This window comes from Triturus cristatus, chromosome 12 (genome assembly GCF_964204655.1).
Source record: "Triturus cristatus chromosome 12, aTriCri1.1, whole genome shotgun sequence".
In the NCBI taxonomy this organism is placed as follows: Eukaryota; Metazoa; Chordata; class Amphibia; order Caudata; family Salamandridae; genus Triturus; species Triturus cristatus.
In genome coordinates, this window is record NC_140595.1 from 213,290,542 (window position 1) to 213,309,844 (window position 19,303).

General features: G+C 43.8%; 1 long non-coding RNA gene across 1 annotated transcript in view; it reads right to left on the reverse strand.

Moving 5' to 3' along the window:
- Nucleotides 1–19,303, reverse strand: part of LOC146773101 (uncharacterized) — a 131,418-nt gene that overhangs the window by 102,037 nt on the left and 10,078 nt on the right. Inside the window, exon 2 of the long non-coding RNA XR_014972250.1 lies at nt 7,792–7,890. This is a non-coding gene — a long non-coding RNA (uncharacterized LOC146773101). The remainder of the gene's footprint in view (nt 1–7,791; nt 7,891–19,303) is intronic.

Here is a 19,303-nt window from a genome sequence, read left to right on the forward strand (position 1 = left end):
GTTTGGAATAGTAATTTTTACCCCTACGCTATCCAACACTTTCCCTACTTTTGCACTCCCTGGAGTGGGAATAGTAATTTTTACCTCTACACTATCCAACACTTTCCCTACTATTACACTCACTGGAGTGGGAATAGTAATTTCTACCCCTACACTATCCAACACTTACCCTACTGTTGCCTATAAGTATTATGCGTTGTAATGGTATGCGTTGTAATGGCATGAGTTGTAATAGAATGTGTTGTAATGGTCGTTTTAAAAAATGCGTTGTAATGGCATGGGTTGTAAAATCATGCGATGTAATGGTAGTTGCGATGTAATAACCGCGTTGCAAAAGCATGCATTGTAATTGTTTGTATTGTAATGTCATATATTTGTCCAGGGGTATACTTAGGAGTTAGGGTTGAGGGCCCAATATTTATACCTGGTGCTCACTTTGAAGAAGAAGGTTCTGAAGCTTTCTGCCTCCAGAGGTGTTTGAAATTTCCTGCCTCCCTGCCCTAGTCCCAGATTGTCAGGGATCACAATAAATTATAAGTGTGCTCAGGCAGAGCCTTTATGGTGCAACGAGTGTGGTAGGTAACAGCTCCTCCCCGTCATCTAGTCAGAAATGACCTGTAATGCCAACACGCATGGCCCTATGTTTCACCGTGAGGGAGCAATACACAAAGGCCAACTGCCAGATACACCTAGACATGTTACCCAGGACATAGGCAGGCGACGCCAAATGGTTTGAAGAAGAAAATGCCTACTTTCTAAAAGTTTAATCAAACAAGAAATGCAACACTGACAAATCATTTGCAATTTTGCTTCACTCATGACTGCTTGAATCAATAATAGCAGTTACCTTTTATTACTTTGTTTTTTTGTTCTGTATATGAATGTAATGCGACCATTTGTTGACGCAAACAGAAAATCACATACAAAGTTTGTCCACATAAATCAACACATAAACGCAAATTAAACAAGCCACAATAGACAATGATACTGCAACAAATGCAATTAAGAAATTCGTTGAATTGCTCTCATGATAAATGGGTCAAGCACCTCTGCAAATTACACAATTATAACACCCATGATGAGATCTTAAGCATTTAACATTTGATAATGCCCTGGATTACAATGTTATTTTTTCAAATCATGTAATTAATGTTTCACAGTAGGTGCTGGAATAGTAGTCAACGCTTTTTGAACCCTCTGAAGTTTCCTTATCAGGGTTCTCCTCAGGACAAAGAACTGATGTCTGTTTCTAAAAAAACATATATAAACAAAATATTTAATACACTCATCTGTGTATTCTAACTTTAAGACCTCTAGAAACCTGTAAAATTACCTCAAGGAGACTTTATATCACCGAAGGATTGTTATGTTCACCTGCAATATAACAAAAGACAGAACTTTGTCGAAATAGCGCTGTTTAATAGGGCAATGTTAAGCCCACAATGGGAACTGGTAAGTTCAATATCCCAATAAACAAACCTGTCAGACAAGCTATTCACTTGGAACATCAGTAATGTCCGGCGCGGCATCTAACGCAAAGAAATTGTATGGTGGAACAATCTACAATGTAAATGACAAAACTTTACTCAACCGGCATGTGCGGGACTTATAAACCAATTACATCAACAAAACTGGCATATTTATTAACTGTAAAACAAAGCAAGCATATCGCAAGGCTCAAAACTGCCCAAAGATCACAATCGAACAGCGCTCGAAACTGCTGAGAAAGTACAGTCTCAGTATGTGCTTACGAGAGACAATGTACTCAAATATCAACCTCTTGCTTGCCCAACTGTGCTACTAGTGAACTGCCCAGCATGCCAGCCGCTCGGATCTCGTTAATACCATGATTGAAATGCTTACTTGGCAAATAAAGGACTTCATTCTGGACGTGGCACGGCTTGGAGGTTTCAGTTTCTCCACGATTCAGCATTCAACCGCAACCCCATGCTGAAAAGTGCCATTTTCAGAATTGTGACTTAAAATCTGACTTTACCATTGAACTACATTTCTTTAGACACTAAATTCAACATTCGTACCTGCTCCCAATTGAAAGTTACTACATTTTAAATGTAAAAAGCTCACTAAGGGGCCGATTCCGATCCAGGTCGGAAGGGCACCGAACACGATCCGGCCGGAAAAACTAGAAGCCGTACGCGTGTTTTCCGGCTGACTCGTACAACTATACGAGTGAGCCAGTACGAAGCGAGCGACATGAAAATCAATGACCGAGTTGTTTCCTGGTCCAAACTGCTCTGTACGTCTCGGTCGTAAGCTAACCGTGGCGTGCAATGGATGCGATTCACGACCGAGCCAGTATGATGCACGCGTTGGACAGCCTGTGCGAGCCGGAGTGTCCGGCTCGCAAAAGCTCCCGGAATCGGACACCCACAGCTGTACGACTCGCACACAGGGGGAGACCTATGGATCTCCCCAACACAGGCATGTACGGTACGGATGGCACCGACGCGTACCCACTGTAGGGGGCGCACTTGTTCGAGACGTGCCCATTCAGTCAATGGGAGCGCATGTACGCGTCGTACGACTGGCTCCCATTGACTTCTATGGGAGTCCGACCGAACCGAGTCCGACAGCATACGTGCGCATCGTACTCGCTCGGTCGGACTGTAGGGGTCCGGCTCGGTCGGAAAACACTCCGAATCCGACTCGGTCGGAGTGCTTTCCGACCCGGATCGGAATCGGCCCCTTAATGTTATCCTATGGTATGGTAGGCCTTGCAGTAGTAAAAAAATGAATTTAAGAGTTTTTCTCTGCCAGTACATGAAAAAGTACATGTCTAACTTTGTAAGTACATCATTGCACCCAGCCCTCTGGGATGTTTAGTGCCTACCGTAGAGGTGAGTTATGTGTATTTAAACTGCCATCAACTTGGCAAACTGACCTTCTGCTAGGCCAAAACCTTCATTTTTAACTGTGCACACCAACTGCAATGGCAGACCTGAGACATCTTTAAAAAGACTACTTAAGTGGATGGCACTATAGGTGCTGTAGGCCAACTGGTAGCATTTAATTTACAGGTCCAGGGTACATGTGGTACTACTTTACCAGACTTATAAGTAAATTAAATGTGCCAATTAGGTGTATGCCAATGTTACCATGTCTAAAGGAGAAGGCACAAGCACTTCAGCACTGTCGAGCAGTGGTAAAGTGCACAGAGTTCTGAGGCCAACAAAATCGAGATCAGGAAAAACATGGCGGAGGAAGGCAAAACTTTTAGGGGAAGACCACCCAAAGGCTGTCAGGTCTAACATCCAATATGAAATATTAGGCAAACACTGACAGTCCCAATTATGAAGCAGAATTGGTAAGAGATGAGACAGCATCCCTAGTCGAACCCAAAAGATTCTGGCTCACCCTCAAAATCAAGGGTTCATATACGAAATCTCCTCATAGAAATACATGGAAAATGCACAATTGTCACAGTGTGAGCAAAGAAATAGATTTTCAACAGATCAGAATAGGTTATTTAAGACCATCATACTGCTTTTCCATCTAAGCACTAACTCACTACATGACTATTGATTCTTCCTTCTTGGACCTAATGTCTTCTGGAGAAGTCATAACTAACTAGTTACGAAAACAATAGTCAACCATTGTTGATGATTGCAATACTGCGTACAAGTGGAAATCTGCTGGGGAAAAGATACAATACTGACCCCATCCTAGAGAGTCTTCTTAGAGAACAGTGTCTTGCTTGGCTACGTGCAGCAGAAATAATAAACAGTGAACATGACATCCATTTTTAACAAGATGGCGTTGAGGCCTAGTTTACCTACCTTTAACTAAAAGGTATAATCAAGATTTACATATTCAAGGTGGTAGTGAGCACCTGCAGAGTAGCTGAAAAATACACATAAAAAATATAGCATAAAGCCTCCAGATGATATTATATGCCCCTGATATGTATTCTTGTTTTTTCATGCTCTTTAATTAGACTGAAAAGTTTCTGTTACGTTAAGGTCTTGAGAGACATAACTGCCATTCCGAGCACAGTAGAAGGGTCAGAGTTAGATAGTTATGAATCTTTTTAAATTCGATAACCAAAAATGAAATTATTTGTTTCTATGAATTTTAGAGATAGTTAAAAAGATTCAAATTCCAGGTGAAGGTGAAAAGGATAAGAGGAAATGTTCCACGAAAGTCACTTTAAAATGGTCAACCCCATATTCTAGGAATATCTAGCTAAGAAGGAGTGTTCTCATATTATCTCTAGTTTAATATAAATTTTTAAATAGTTTTGGCGCTTAATGAAAACTCTGCTCACATTTCATGCTTGAGACACTTTTGGTGATAGCCCAATCATTTTTAGGGGCAGGTTGCCATGCAAAAAGGGGTAGTAAACCACACACATAGTTGAATACAGCGAAAAAAAGAACTCTTACACTTTGGACATCTACGAGCTGAAGGCAGAACCCTCTCTAAAGACTTGGCATCTCTTGGGTAAAGAACATATTTATTTCAACAGACAGCCTGTTTCATGCAGCCCTGAAAGAACCACACTATCAACCAAAGCAACAAAAGTTGCTGCCCTGTGTTGCACCAAATAATGTGAGAAAAAACAGCACCATATCTACTAAAATATGATGCCTTAGCTTCTTCTCCCTGCTCTGGGGTACTTTAGGCTGCCATTCACTAATACACCATGGTGCAAGAGTGTGTGCTTTCGGCTAAGCATAGGTTTTGTACTAGAGGATCCTTCCAGTACAAAAATGAGGCTTCAATACTTTTCACATGTTGTATGTGTAGCGTCCTCCCCAGCCTGGGTGCCCTGTAATGATTACACCACACATGGAGCTTAGTATAAAACATATTTATTTGTCTGCATGTAACTATGAACTCAACATTATAAACCGGCATTCACTTCACTATGCTCTAACACTTACATCACAGTTCTACAGAGTCCATCAGAATCCAAAAGGGTTCTGTCATTCCTAACTCATACGAAAATACACCTTCCCCTCCGTTAAATAAAAAATTACAATTGTTTTCACAAATATATACATACAATCATAGTTCTTCGATGAGTCTTTATGGCGCTCTGATCACACGTCCCAACTGCGTGTTTGGAAACTGGGGACAGGCAGTGTCCCCAGTGAAGTATCCTGATCTGCGTTGGCGATGTAGGAACAACAACAGTCAAGGGGACTTCAATTGTCCTTTCAGACCCAGTCTCTACATTGACATCAGTGCCTGATGAGCGATGAGCCACATGCTGGTAATGCGAGGAATCTCGCCTAATGGGCTTCCCAGGATATTGGGCAGTCACCATACGTCCTTTGCTGGTCGCGACATAAAATGGCTCAGCGTCGAAGGGAGCATCAGATTTTCATTTTCTAGACTGACGAACAAGCACTCGATCTCCTCTAGTAAAAGTAAAATCTTTTGCATGTTGATGCTTTTCTGCATAGGCCTTCATTTTCTTTTTACGATCACAGTCTCTTATACAGGTTTCTTCCTTAGTACTTGATCTTCTGTTGGTGCATTGAGGTAACTTGGTCAACATGTCTCTCCCGAACATCAAGTTTGCTGGGCTTTCACTGGTGGTCGAGTGAGGGGTTGAACTGTAAGTTTGAAGAGTAGTTTTCAAGACAGTTTTAAGGTCAAGCTTTTCCAATACAGCATGCTGAACAGCTTTCTTGAGAGTACTCATGAAACATGCAACAGGCCATTTGCCTGTGGTCAGAGAGTTGTGCTATTCTGTTGCTTCACATTAAGGTGACTGAGAAAGTCTCTGAATTTTCAACTGTCAAAAGGTGGGTCGTTGTCTGATTTTAAGATTGCAGGAACACCCCATGTCGTAAAGATGCAATCTAATCTCTCGATGACTTTCTCTTGAGTAGTGAATGAGAGATCTTCTATCAGTGGAAAATGGGAGTATTCATCAACAATCACCATCAGGTGATGTCCCATGTCAAGGGGACTTAAGAAGTCAATGGCAATTCTTTCCCATACATGCTGTGGTAACTCTGAAATGTTTAAGGTGTGTTGAGTGATTTTCGATGAAACACAGTTACATAGATGACAGGCCTACAATTCTCTTTCAACTCTTTCATCAAGATGGGAGAGCTTATTTTGTGGCAACGATTCCACAATTTCCTTCATGGGCTACTTCAATTATCTACTGTCATACACTCCCTGGAATAAAAATGTTGGAACCTCTTAAGATAACGCCTTCTTGAGTACCGGACAGTTAATCGTTGATGTTTTTAAACTTCTGGTATTCCCTGTCACTGGTAAGAGGTCGAGTGTGCCTGTTCCAAGACTGATGTGTAGTAATGTCTTTTAGTTTTAACATGTCACTATCTTGACTCATGGCATTGACTATTTGTTCCAACGAAATGGCAGCTAATGTGCTTGATTTCACAAAGAAATTTATGTAGGCTTCAGCCGTCTTGGAAGGGGTATGATGGCACTGTGGAGGCATGAGAAATAGTCGGCAGGGTTTTTCTCTTTCCCTGGACAGTGCACAATTGTTTGTTGTATTCTTGTAATCGTAGACCGCAACGTTCAATGCGAGGAGGCATTGTGGCCTTTGGATTGCCAACTAAGGTCAACAAAGCTTGATGTGCCATGACAAGCGTGTAAGGCTTTCCGTATAAGAATACGTGGAAATGTTCACAAGCCCACACCACTGCTAAACTTTCTTTCTCAGGTTGTGAATAAGCATGTTCAGCAAGTGCACTGCTTCAGGTTTGGACAATAGGACACACTAAACTCAACACTCAAAATGAGGCAAATGTATTTACCACTGCACCTCTAAATAACATATGTAGAAAAGGAACTCAGCATTCTAAAAATGAGTCAAATAAACTAATTAAGGTACTTTCAAAAGGAAACACGTGTATTTATTAATACAGCACTTTTAAAAGGAGATTTCTAGAAACCTTTCCACCTTCCTTTTATTGCAAAAGCAAAGCTGGCCGTACCGGTCTGTGTCGAGGACAATCACAGAAGCTGGTCAGGCCCCCGTGTTTGCTTCGAGGCAGAGCTGTATATTCCACACGTTTCGCTAGCAAAAACACTGTTAACGGGATCAAGTGTGCATCCCACACGATATGTTCCAGCTTACTCTGCGCAGTGAAGAGCGAAAACAGGTGAAGAGAAAAACATCCCTTAACCACTTTCCAACTGTATGAGAGCACAGAAAATAGAGTCATTTAAAACAACATGGAGTCCATGGGCCCACATGATCTCACAATGTATTTAAATGCATGTAGCACTACACTACACTCCTTGACCACTGACTAATAATTACCACAACCTATAGGAGTAAAAGCCATCGTTTTAGGATAAAACAAAATTAGGCACACATTGCATACAGCAACAAATAGAAATCAAAATACGGTTATATTGAAAATGCTAAATGAGTACAGTCATGGTTATGTTTTAAAAGCAAAAGTGGCTTTTCTTGTTCCCTGACGATTTAATAGCAATTCAGCAAAAGCAGTAGAAGTTACATTTATATATTTTTTCTTTCATCATGAAACATGGAAACTTGTTTATTACTTTAGTATTATATGTAGTTAACCCAGGAACACCTACTAAAGTTATAGCTAGACTCATATATTCAGTTCTGGATAACAAGGAAATTAGGCAAGTGCAATGCATCTCTAGCATAGCAAGAACGTAAAGCTGAGTGCAAAGTAAACATTATGTCTTAATCGTGTTATGGCACGTGGTCCACCAGTCAGGTTCACTGGAATGTAGGTGTATGATGTATTGCCATCTCTTCGGTAATTTAACATGCATTTAATACTGGTGTTTGAGTACCTTGGCTGTGGGCATTCCTGGACCCACCCGGTCCTCTCCGGATACGCCTGAACACACTCCACATGGAGCAATCAGGATATAAACACGCCATGCTGTGATCTAGAAGAACAGAGAACAAACAAGCATTACTCACTCTCGCAAATAGCACTTATCAGCAGACACATGTTTCCATTTCTACTCTCCAGGTTTCACCACAACTAGGATGTTGTCTTTTCCTGTAGCTATTATCTCAGTAGGTGAAGGGGGTGTTGGGGGATTCAATCCATACTTTGGCTCCTGTGTTCCTATCAGTGGAGCCAAACCCACTCTTTCCTCCTACAGTAAAAAGGGCTGGGGCAGTCCCCTTCTTATCAATTCCTCCATAAACTGGCATGATGACAATCTGAGCATAACCAGCGGTCCAATGAGTCAGTGGGACTGTGGGCATCTACTTGATACACAGTACCTTGCAGTAACATTTCTCAAATCTCTTGCCACAACTCCTTGCACATCCTGTAAAACCTCCTTATCTTCCACTGGGGCCTGCGACACCTGCTCATACAGCACTGCAGTACCTTGGGACCTGTTCGGGTTCTGTCTTGTATGTACCATTTCCACTTAATAATGCTGGCTTCCTGTGCATGCCCTATTCTATGAGTCTTGGGGGGGACTCATCACCCATTACATTATAGGAAACTCAGGTCTCAAAATCATATTGTGCCCCAGGGTCAACTGCTCGGTGTCAACCAGGGCCCAATAGTTGCAAGCAACTGCTCTTCAAAGTGAGTGTACCACTCTCATGCAACTGGTAACTTCTTTGCCCAAAATACTAAAGGCACCCTCTTCTTTTCTTGTTTCTGCCACAAACTCCAATTGGCATACTGCCCCTTGACTGTGACATTTAGCTCAACATCCCTCTCTCATACTGGCCATAAATGCAAGGCATGCTGTGTAGCTTCCCTTGTTGACTCACATTTATTCTGTTGCTGCTCTTCCCACTCAAACTCATGTTTCCTTTGCGTGACCTTGTACAAAGGGGCCAAAATCTCACTCAAATAAGGGATATGCTGTCTCAAAAAACGAAACAATCCAATGAATCTCTGAGCTTATTTCCTATTTCGTGACACAGCAAATTCTTTAATCTATTTTCCCACTTGTGGCACCACCTCTCTGTGTCCCTAATGTCATTGGATACCCAAAAATCTCACATTTTGAGATGGTCCCTGTACCTTGGTGGTATTTATCTCCCACCCTTTACTCTGCAAATATTCCACAATCCTGTCCAGTTGGATCTGCACTTGTTCTTGTGTCTCTCCTTTCACCTCTGACTCCACCTGTTTCTGATTCACCTGTCTATTATCCTTCTTATTCACCTTCCTACTTCCTTCCTTTCTATTCAGCCCTCACCTCCAATACATCTCTCACATGCTTTTGGTATCAGTGCCATCAATTTCCTCCCACGACACTCCATCTTTCAATAATGCCATAAACATGTCTCTTGTGAACACATTATTATTATGAGTACGAGTTTCAGACGGAGGAACTCTGGGGCATATTTACAAGAACTTAACACCACCGTAGCATCAATGTTTTGACGTTGCGGCAGGTTTTTTTGTATCGCCGTATTTACAAGTTGCCGCTAACTACATTTACTGGCAGTTTTTTAAGGCCAGAAAATAGCTGGTCTTAAAATTGGTGCAAATACTTGGGCCCACATATAAGATGTTTGGGTGCTGGACAGCGCTGCAAGGAATACTGCTGCGCTGCCCTGCGCCAAAACAAAGGTTCAGGAATGTGCCCTATCAATAAGATAGGGCACATCCCTGGGCCCCATTCATGAAAAGTGTTGCATCGCTGCGATAAAACTGCGAACGGGCACTTTTCACTGCACCCTACTTGCGACACCATGGCTGCGCCGCATTTACTGTATGGTGCTCCATGTCGCAATCCATGACAGATACGTCTGGAATCCTGATATATCTGTCAGCGCTAAAGTCACGCATTGCTGCAGTTGTGTCGCAAGCATGAGGCAACTCAAGCAATGCTTGGGGCTAGCCTATCCCTTTGGCACTGCATCACCCTTACGCCTGCCATGAGGCAGGCATAAGGTTTTGACGCAGATGATAGATTTAACTGTGCCACTCCTACGAGGCTTTGTTGCTTGGGAACGCCCACCCTGCATACATCATACTTGACACAGGTATAATGTGGCACAGGGCTTTACAAAGTCACGCATATGCCTAGATGCATCCCTTTGTAAATACGGCGCAAAACGCGGTGCAAAATTCATGCTGCAATTACGTCAAGAAAATGACGCACCAGCGGTATCTAAAAGGAATAATAACAGCATCTTGTCTGATCCATATCGCTAATGGTTCAATGTACATATTAAATAAAAGTGGAGACAGGGAACATCCCTGTCTAGTTCCACGTAATATATTGACCCAATCGGTTAGCTCCCCATTTACCAGCACCTATGCTCTTGGTGAATGATACAAAAGTTGAACGGCCTTTCTTAAGTTGGTAGAAATCCGAATCTCTTTAAAACTTCCCACAAGTATCGCCAGTGTACCTGGTCAAAAGCCTTTGTGGCGTCTACTGCCACCAACGTTACAGGAAGATTATAGGTTTCCGCTAGATCTATTACTCCCAATATTTGAAAGGTTAGCTCATTAAGCTGCCTTCCAGGAATACAACCTTTCTGGTCTTTGTGTAATATGCCCTTAATGATCTTCGCAATTCTAGTGGCCAAGATCCCCGCAAACACCTTAAAATCCGTGTTTAACAAAGATATGGCCCTATATGAGTCAACCAAAAGGGGATCCTTATTAGGTTTCAATATCAATGTTACTGTTGCCTCGGCCCAACTTAAAGGAGGATCTTTCCCATCTCTTACTATTAGATTAAAAAGTTCCTTAAGCTCTAATACCACCTTGTCTAAGAGGTTAAGATAGATCTCGGTGGGAAGACCATCTGGCCCTGCAGCTTTCCCTCTAGCCATTTTCCTAAACTGCTGTCGGATCTCCTCTTCTGTTATATCAACTTATATAGTCGCCCTCTGGTCTTCGCTCAAATTTGGGAGTTCGATTTCCTTAAAGAAACCTTTGATGTTATCCCACCCAGGGGAAGTATCTTCCTTATACAATTTACACATATGTCTAGAGACCTCCAGCTCAATTTTGACATTAGTGTTTAGTATGTCTCCTGTCATATGATCTCTAAGGCATTTTATTTGATTACGCACTCTATCAGTCTTTGCTTTCCATGCCAGCAGAGCACCACTTTTCTCACCATAGGTGAAATGCTGCAGTTTACTAACCTTCCATTTATCTGTTAATGTCTTATCCAGGGTTCCTTGATATTCTGATTGCAACAGTTCTAATTGTTTCGTAAGACAAGCCACATTACTGGAGCTCTCAAGGGAAGCTTTTTGTACCTATTGCTCTTTATTCTTAATGGTTTCCAAAAGCCTTTCTTCTTGGCGCCTCATATTACGTTTTTTGCCCACCATGATACCCATACCTATAGATCTCAAAAAGGCCTTAAAAGAATCAATCCCATATAGTTTGGGGTTTAGCTGACCCCCTATTAGCTTAAAAAAATATCACAGCCTCTTCTTTCATTTTATGAATTACCCCTTCATCCAACAAAATTGTCCTATCCAAAGTCCACCTGGTTATACCTCTCCTAGTGGGAGTTTTTAGTGATAGGAGAACAGCTGAGTGATCTGAAAGTATAGCAGGTACATGCTTGATCATTTCAACCCCAGATACCAGCTCATGATTCAATAGAAAATAATCAATCCGGGAATGATGACCATACTTTTTGCTAAAAAAAAGTGAAATCTCTCTCATCCCCCTTCTTATGTCTCCAAATATCAATTAAATTAAGCTCTCTAATCATATTTTTAAGTACTAACATGGTTTTTGGTGGCGCAACATATTTAACTTTGGAGGTTCTATCCAGACTTTTATTTAACACTAAATTAAAATCCCCTCCAATCACCACTGGGGTATTAGATAACATTAAGCAAGATTCCAATTTCATTAGTGCATCAGGGTTGTCCTCATTGGGCCCGTAATAACTAACAACAATTACAGATGTTCCTTTTACTTTTATTTTGGCTAAGGCCCACCTCCCAGAAGAATCTGTCTGATGACTTTCTACTATAATACCCGCATTATTTCTTATAAGAATGGCCACCCCCTCGTGTTACTACTTTGGTCAGAACAGATATTATCTTGCACCCAGGACCATTTTTTAAGGGCATTTACACATTCATGTTTTATTAAATGCGTCTCTTGCAATAATATAACTAACGTTAGCCTCAGATCTCTTAAAAAATTCCATTACTCGAGCTAACTTTTTTGCAGACCTCAGACCAGTTACATTCCAGGATACAAAGTGCACCAAATTCTTCATCATCTGTCTATCCTTAGAACCCTACCAGTCCCTTCTAAATCAATCTTGTATTGACCGACCCTTTGTATACACACACAAATCCACAGATCAGCATAAACTAATATGGACCACCAATCAAATAGCAGAGAGAGGACAATATTTTTGATTTTTCTCCCAAATGCTCCCAACCACCCGTGACCCACCCACCAACTCTCCTCGGGAACCCCCCACCCTATCTCTAAGGCAAAAAGGTCTTCGAGGTCTCGCCGTGCAGAAAAGAGAGGGAATCAGTAGAAAGAAAATATAAAGAAGGAAAAAATATCTTGTGCGTTATACGTTCCTATACATTTGATATCCAATATGTATCTCTTATGTGTATAGTGTCATGCTATTTAACTATGTAGACTCTCTATATACATCTATATACATATTCTATTCCTATTTTGGGTCTCCCATCTGTTTTAACAAGCCATCAACCTCCATTGGTTCTCTAATAACGTGCATTTTGTTATGCCACATTATCTTTAGCGTGGCAGGAAATTTCATTTGGACTTGGGCACCCCTGGAGCATAACTCATTCATTTTGGAGCCAAGCTCCCACTGTCTCTGAGAGGTCCTTTTACCCAAGTCCAAACGCATTTGGTAAGTGACATCCCCATATTTTAGCTCTCGTTCCTTTAATGCTCGCCCCAGCACCAACTCCTTGATAGAAAAGGTTAAGGAATTTACAAAAATTCTCCTCGGGGCCTTTTTCCCTGGGTGAAATCTCTAGGGGTCTCTATGAACCCTTTGAAGTTCTTTACTCCAATCAATATCGCTCCTATCCTGAAACAGATCTGCCAGAAGTTTACATAAGAAACCTTTGATATCCGAGCCTTCTGCATTTTCGTAAACCCCCAAGATACGAACAGTTCCAGTCTTTCCAGATCCTCTTGTAAGGTCTTATTCCCTTCTCTAAGAACTGCAATTTCCTTGGTATTTCCTGCAGTGGCCTCGCACAGCACCTTCACATCCTCCTCCAATGCAGTTGTGCGCAAGGCAATCCCGTCAACCTTTTGCTCAAGAATGTCACATTTTTCCTGTATAACCTTCTGATTTTGCAGGTAGTGCAACCATGGGGATTGCAAAAGCACATGCATGTCTGACATGTTAACAATCCTGGATAGTTTACGCTTGCAATAATGCACTTTAGCAGCAGGAAAACTGTTCATTGCATGTACCTACACACTTTGGGGGATGAAAGTAGTCATTGAGAATGCTTGCCACTGGTGTACATACTGCTAGTCAGACAACATTCATAATTAGGAAGGCAGTGGACTGCACACTCACCTGCTCCCCTGGTTTCCCATAGAGCTTTCTGTACTCTTGAAGGAGCCCGTCCAGCAGGGCCTGGTTCTCCTCCTCAGTGAAGGCTGGGGCCCTCTCCAGAGTACGTGCCATAGCAGGAGCCAGAGGATGGATAGACAGCAGCAGTGGTAGCAGGGATGTGGTCCAGTAGCATGTAGTGCAGGCAAGTGAGCTCCCTGGGGGCCAGCCAGCCTTATATCGGTGCTGCAGAGGCAGAATCTGTGCCATGTGTCCCAAGTGATAGGTCCAACACGTTTGCATTCTATGAATCTGGCCAATCCATTTAAAAGTACGACTCGTACATGCCTTCTGCATCGTTCAAATCTTCACCTTCATGGAACACTTGAAATTGCAACATTGTTGTAGGCATCCAACTGAATTTCCAGTGCACAACTCGTACAAGTTTTGAATCCGCATCCGTCTCCATGACAGTCCAGAGCCAATGGGTGCGCCCGGCTCGTTCAACTGACTGTACAACGCGTATTTTGAATATACACATGCACCCGTCTACATACGATTCAATGGCCAAGGCGTACGCCTGTCTCAGACCATGCCTGTCCGACGCGTATGCATGATAGTCACCCGCGTCGGACCTCATTGCATTCAATGACAAAGCGTACGCACGGCTCGGACATGACCCGTGCAATGCGTACGCATTGTCACCCGCGTCGGACCTCATTGCATTCAATGACAAAGCGTACGCACGGCTCGGACATGACCCGTGCAATGCGTCCGCATTGTCACCCGCGTCGGACCTCATTAGTGTGACTATTATACGGATGCAACACACATATACTGGCCATGAACACCTGTGCACACCTGCCACACTACAGCATTGGCTACACAGTGTCCCATGGCATGTAAGGCTGCATTCCCTGGGTGTTAGGGGGGGCCACAGCTGTTTTTTTGTCTGGCACTTTGTGCAGCCACTCCCAGGCTGTGCACGTGTACATGGGGGCAGAATCCTTTGTGTGTTGTGCACATTACCACTGTGATTTGCAATTGGACAGTAATGGGCATGAGTCACGGCCACAGTGTCAGGTTGGATATGTTTAGGACATGTCACATACACCCTGAGTCCTGGGGATGATGGCATCTACGTCACAGTGAGACCTGTAGCCACAATACTGATGTGCACCCACAGTCTGTGTGCATGTTGTGTCTCAGATGTGTCTGATCAAATGTTACCAATGAGTGACAGTCTCCACATCCATGTGGTATATGCATCAACCTTGATGGGGTGTGTGTCTAAGAGACGTACATGTAGGGCCGGCAGGAACAACAGTGGCCACTACCTGTGGGACTTACACTTGCCTTGTGGTGTGTACGTGCTACGCCATGTCCATTGCTGTGTTGCAATACAGGGAGCCTGGGTTTCTGCATGGCAAAGATCTGTGATGCCTGGGAGACATGAGGCCTCAATTGTCACTGTGGTGTGTTTTTTTAACGTTGCAGCAGCACATAGGTTGGGTGACACAGCCAGATGATTGGCCATTGCACTAAATGGGACTCATGTGGACATGTGGAATTGAGATGTGAGGTGGTGGTCTTGTAGGTGACATATGTGTCCATGCCCAACAGCACACACCTCAGTACATTGTGTAATGTCATGAACTAGCATGTTATAGTGATCGTGGTCTTGGCCACATGGGTGGATGAACTGACAATCTTCCTTTGTGCATCTCTGTACTGCAGATTTAATTAACAACAAGAGCACCCATGTAAGGTCGGCCTGGGACCATGGGAAACATGTAGTTATAGACAACAGAAAGGTCCCTAGGGGCAAGTTAAATAAAGAAGGGAATCAATAAGGACCCAATCAGTGCTTATTTTTAAAGACTTGTCCAGCCGGACAGTGGTCATAAATTTTACTGATATAGTAATTAAGCAACAGTTACAAGAAAAATTCTCAAAGTTGGACACAAGCCTGTGTCCCGTACAGTTTTTTAGGGAGAAAACATAAACAACAAAAAAGGTTCAGGCAAAAAATGTTTGTTACAATTGGCAGAGGATGAAGAGTGAACTTAACAAACATTACAAGGAACACCCTTATGTATAAAACATAGTATCGTTAGGAACATATAGGGTGTGTACAAGTGTCGACGGCGTTTCGATCCTACAACCGAAATGTTTGGATCATCATCAGGACAACATTAGTAAAGCCTGTACAATTTAACCTGAGTAGCTTAATTGAAGAAGGGGGGAAAAAAAGGGGGGAAGGGGTGGGGGAAAAAAAGAAAAACAAGATAAAAAGATAGAGAGTAGCAATTCCATATACATGATTAAAACCAATAATCAATTGAATTACAGAAAGGTCTGACCAAACACACTGTAAGTCTCCTTGTGCCAGGGGACAGAATTGTGAGCCAACATAGTCCTCCTGTCGAGGAGCAAGAGATAAAAAGAAGAAGAAGTGAGTGAGAATGAAAGGTGAGGTGGAGATATTAACATAATAAGGATGGTGCCGGAAGTCAATTTTCCGTATTGTCAACAGAGGAGGGTCATAATAAGACCTTAAAATGGGTTCTATAGCTTGGCGAGAAGCGGATCAGTGCGAATTATAACCGCAGGTGAAAGAAGCGACGTAATTAAGCATGCCAGGTGGGTAGAAGGCAGAAGGAATAGTGACGCACAAATTACCTGAGGCTCCCCCAGCCTCCAACCTGACCACGTACTCCGTGTCCCTTCATTCCTTGGTGAGTCAGCCGCCTTATTCCTTCTGCCTTCTCACAGCGAACACATCTGTACCGTTGTTCGTTTTCGTCGGTTTCACTTTGAACTGTATCACTTTTCACCTCCGTTCACCGCCTATGAATTTCATCTCGCTAGATGCATCACCGATCGCACGTCTTAGCTAATTCTCTGTCTCCAAGGTCTTCCTCAGCAATTTTTTCGCACTCTACCCACCTGGCATGCTTAATTACGTTGCTTCTTTCACCTGCGGTTATAGTTCGCACTGATCCCCTTCCCCCCTTTTTTTCCCCCCTTCTTCAATTAAGCTACTCAGGTTAAATTGTACAGGCTTTACTAATGTTGTCCTGATGATGATCCTAATATTTCGGTTGTAGGATCGAAACGCCATCGACACTTGTACACACCCTATATGTTCCTAACGATACTATGTTTTATACATAAGGGTGTCCCTTGTAATGTTTGTTAAGTTCACTCTTCATCCTCTGCCAATTGTAACAAACATTTTTTGCCTGAACCTTTTTTGTTGTTTATGTTTTCTCCCTAAAAAACTGTACGGGACACAGGCTTGTGTCCAACTTTGAGAATCTTTCTTGTAACTGTTGCTTAATTACTATATCAGTAAAATTTATGACCACTGTCCGGCTGGACATGTCTTTAAAAATAAGCACTGATTGGGTCCTTATTGATTCCCTTCTTTATTTAACTTGCCCCTAGGGACCTTTCTGCTGTCTATAACTCTCTGTACTGCAGGGCACCAGCTGTCCATCGTCCGTTCCCAGACTTTGCAACCATGCAGAAACGCGACTGCATCAGACGGTACCGCTTCACCAGGCCACTGATGCGGAGTTGGCAGAGCAGTTGGCGCCACATCTGCTACCTGGTCGGACATACCCCACAGCACTGACCCCAGAGGTGAAGGCGATGGCAGCCCTGCACTTCTTTGCCACCGGTACCTTCCAGTACACTGTGGCTTCTGCTGGTGGTATGTCGCAAACGATGTTTAGTCGGGTGCTACGCGATGTCTTGGAGGGGATGTTGCAATTCCTCTACCTGTATATCAAGTTCCCGAGCCCAGCTGAACTTCCTGAAATAAAGGATGCCTTTTATACACTGGGGAGGATGCCGAACGTCATCGGATCTATTGATGGGACACATGTTGCCCTGATACCACCACAGGCACATGAGCAGGCATACCGGAACAGGAAGCACTACCATTCGGTCAATGCTCTGGTGGTCTGTCTTGCTGACATGTCGATCACACATGTGTGTACACGGTTCCCTAGTTCGGCGCACGATGCCTACATTATGAGGAGTAGTCGCATTGCAACGCTGATGTCACAGATGCCAGCTCAGCATGCCTGGCTTGTCGGTGTGTACTGACTGTTTCTCATTGTGTGTGTTTGTCACTGTTGTATTCCGCACTCCTACAAATCTCAGCTACTTGTTCATTTTTGTGTGTGTAGGTGACTCCGGATACCCCAACATGCCGTGGTTGCTGACACCCCTCAGGAACCCTGTGACTCCAGCCGAGCTGCGAGTTTACAGCGTTGTTATGTGAATGTATGGAGGCAGCCTGGAATGTGTTGAGCCAGCTCTGTTGCTGTCTGAGTGTGTCTGTGCGCTACGTGACTGGATGCGTGCTGTGATGTGTCCATTCAGGTGGTGTGTACTTCACAATAGGGTAGTACTGCTAACTACTGTTTGTGTAGGTGTTTTGCAACATGTTTTGTGCATGTGTATTGCATTTCTCTCCTGTTCTTCTGTGCTTTTGACTGTATCTTGTCTGTCCTTCCCAGGGTACTTTGCCTGCTGTGTGGTCAACACTGACCCCCAACACCCAGAAGCCAACACCAGTGTGGAAGTTGACAATTCCCATCAACTGATGTACCACACATCCCTGGACTTCCATTCTCCAACACATTGGGAGCGTGTGTCCACTGTTACGTAGAATGACCGTGCAACTAGTGTGGAATAAACGTGTTGCTGATGTGTAATGAACCTGTGCTATGCTTTGTTATGTGCGTTGTCTGTCTTCCCAAATCTGAGTGACATCTGCTTACCTCACCTGTGGACTTGTTACCACTGACTGGGTTTGGTGTTGTGTCTGTGCATGCCAATGTGTTTCAGGTCAACATCATTGTGTGTGATGAGTAACATGGCCATGGTGAGTATGTTTTGTGTTTCCATAGTGGTGTGTGTCCCTCACATGTGTCACATCCCCATGACTTACCTTACGTTGGTCACATTGTTGCAGTATTTGGCATGCACTGTGTTGTGTGGCAGATCAACATCTCCCTGAACATGACAAGTTGGAATCACAACAGAGGCAAGTATGGTGTACTGGTGAGTTTATTTACAAACATGTGTGAGGGAAGTGCACAGGATGGTGGGTGCTGTACAGTGGTTTGGGAATCCAAAGTTTACATTGGAGTTGGAAGTGCTGGTAGATGAAATGTCCAGAGTAAAGTGCACAGTCATCTGATACATTAGCCCAACATGAACCCTCTATGTCATGTGGGCGAGTTGTGTGCGATTGGACAAGGTGAACGGTTTGCGCACAAAGGACATTGACCAGAACAGATTTGGAGGCCCTGGGGGATGTGCTGGGACATCTGCCTCTCACATGTCCTTCTTCGGACGACCCCTCTTCTTCCGGGGGGGGGGGGGGGGGATCCTCATGTGCAGGCCTCTGCGGTGCAGTGGACTCTCCGCCAGAGTCCTCCTCCCTCCCTGTGGCGCTGGCAGATGGTGTTGTGACAGATGTTGTGGGCACACAGGGGGGTGTGGACAGGTTGGTGTTGATCTGGCGGAGGCATTGGAGTATGCCCCAATGCACCGCAGTGATGTCATCCCACTTGGCCTCTATGCGGGCATGGTGGGCGACCTGCTCGTGTTGCATGTCCTGAGGATCCCCACTACCTGGCCAAATCCTCCGGTGCTATCCTGGTACGCATCTAAGATGCGTGCCAGTTGGGGGTCATCATGCAGTCCAGACCCCTCTGCAAGGCGTGCCCTGTGCCTCCCACCCCTCCCAGCACCCCTCTCCACACGGGCAGGACCAGCGGCGGTACGCACAGGTGGCACTGGGACC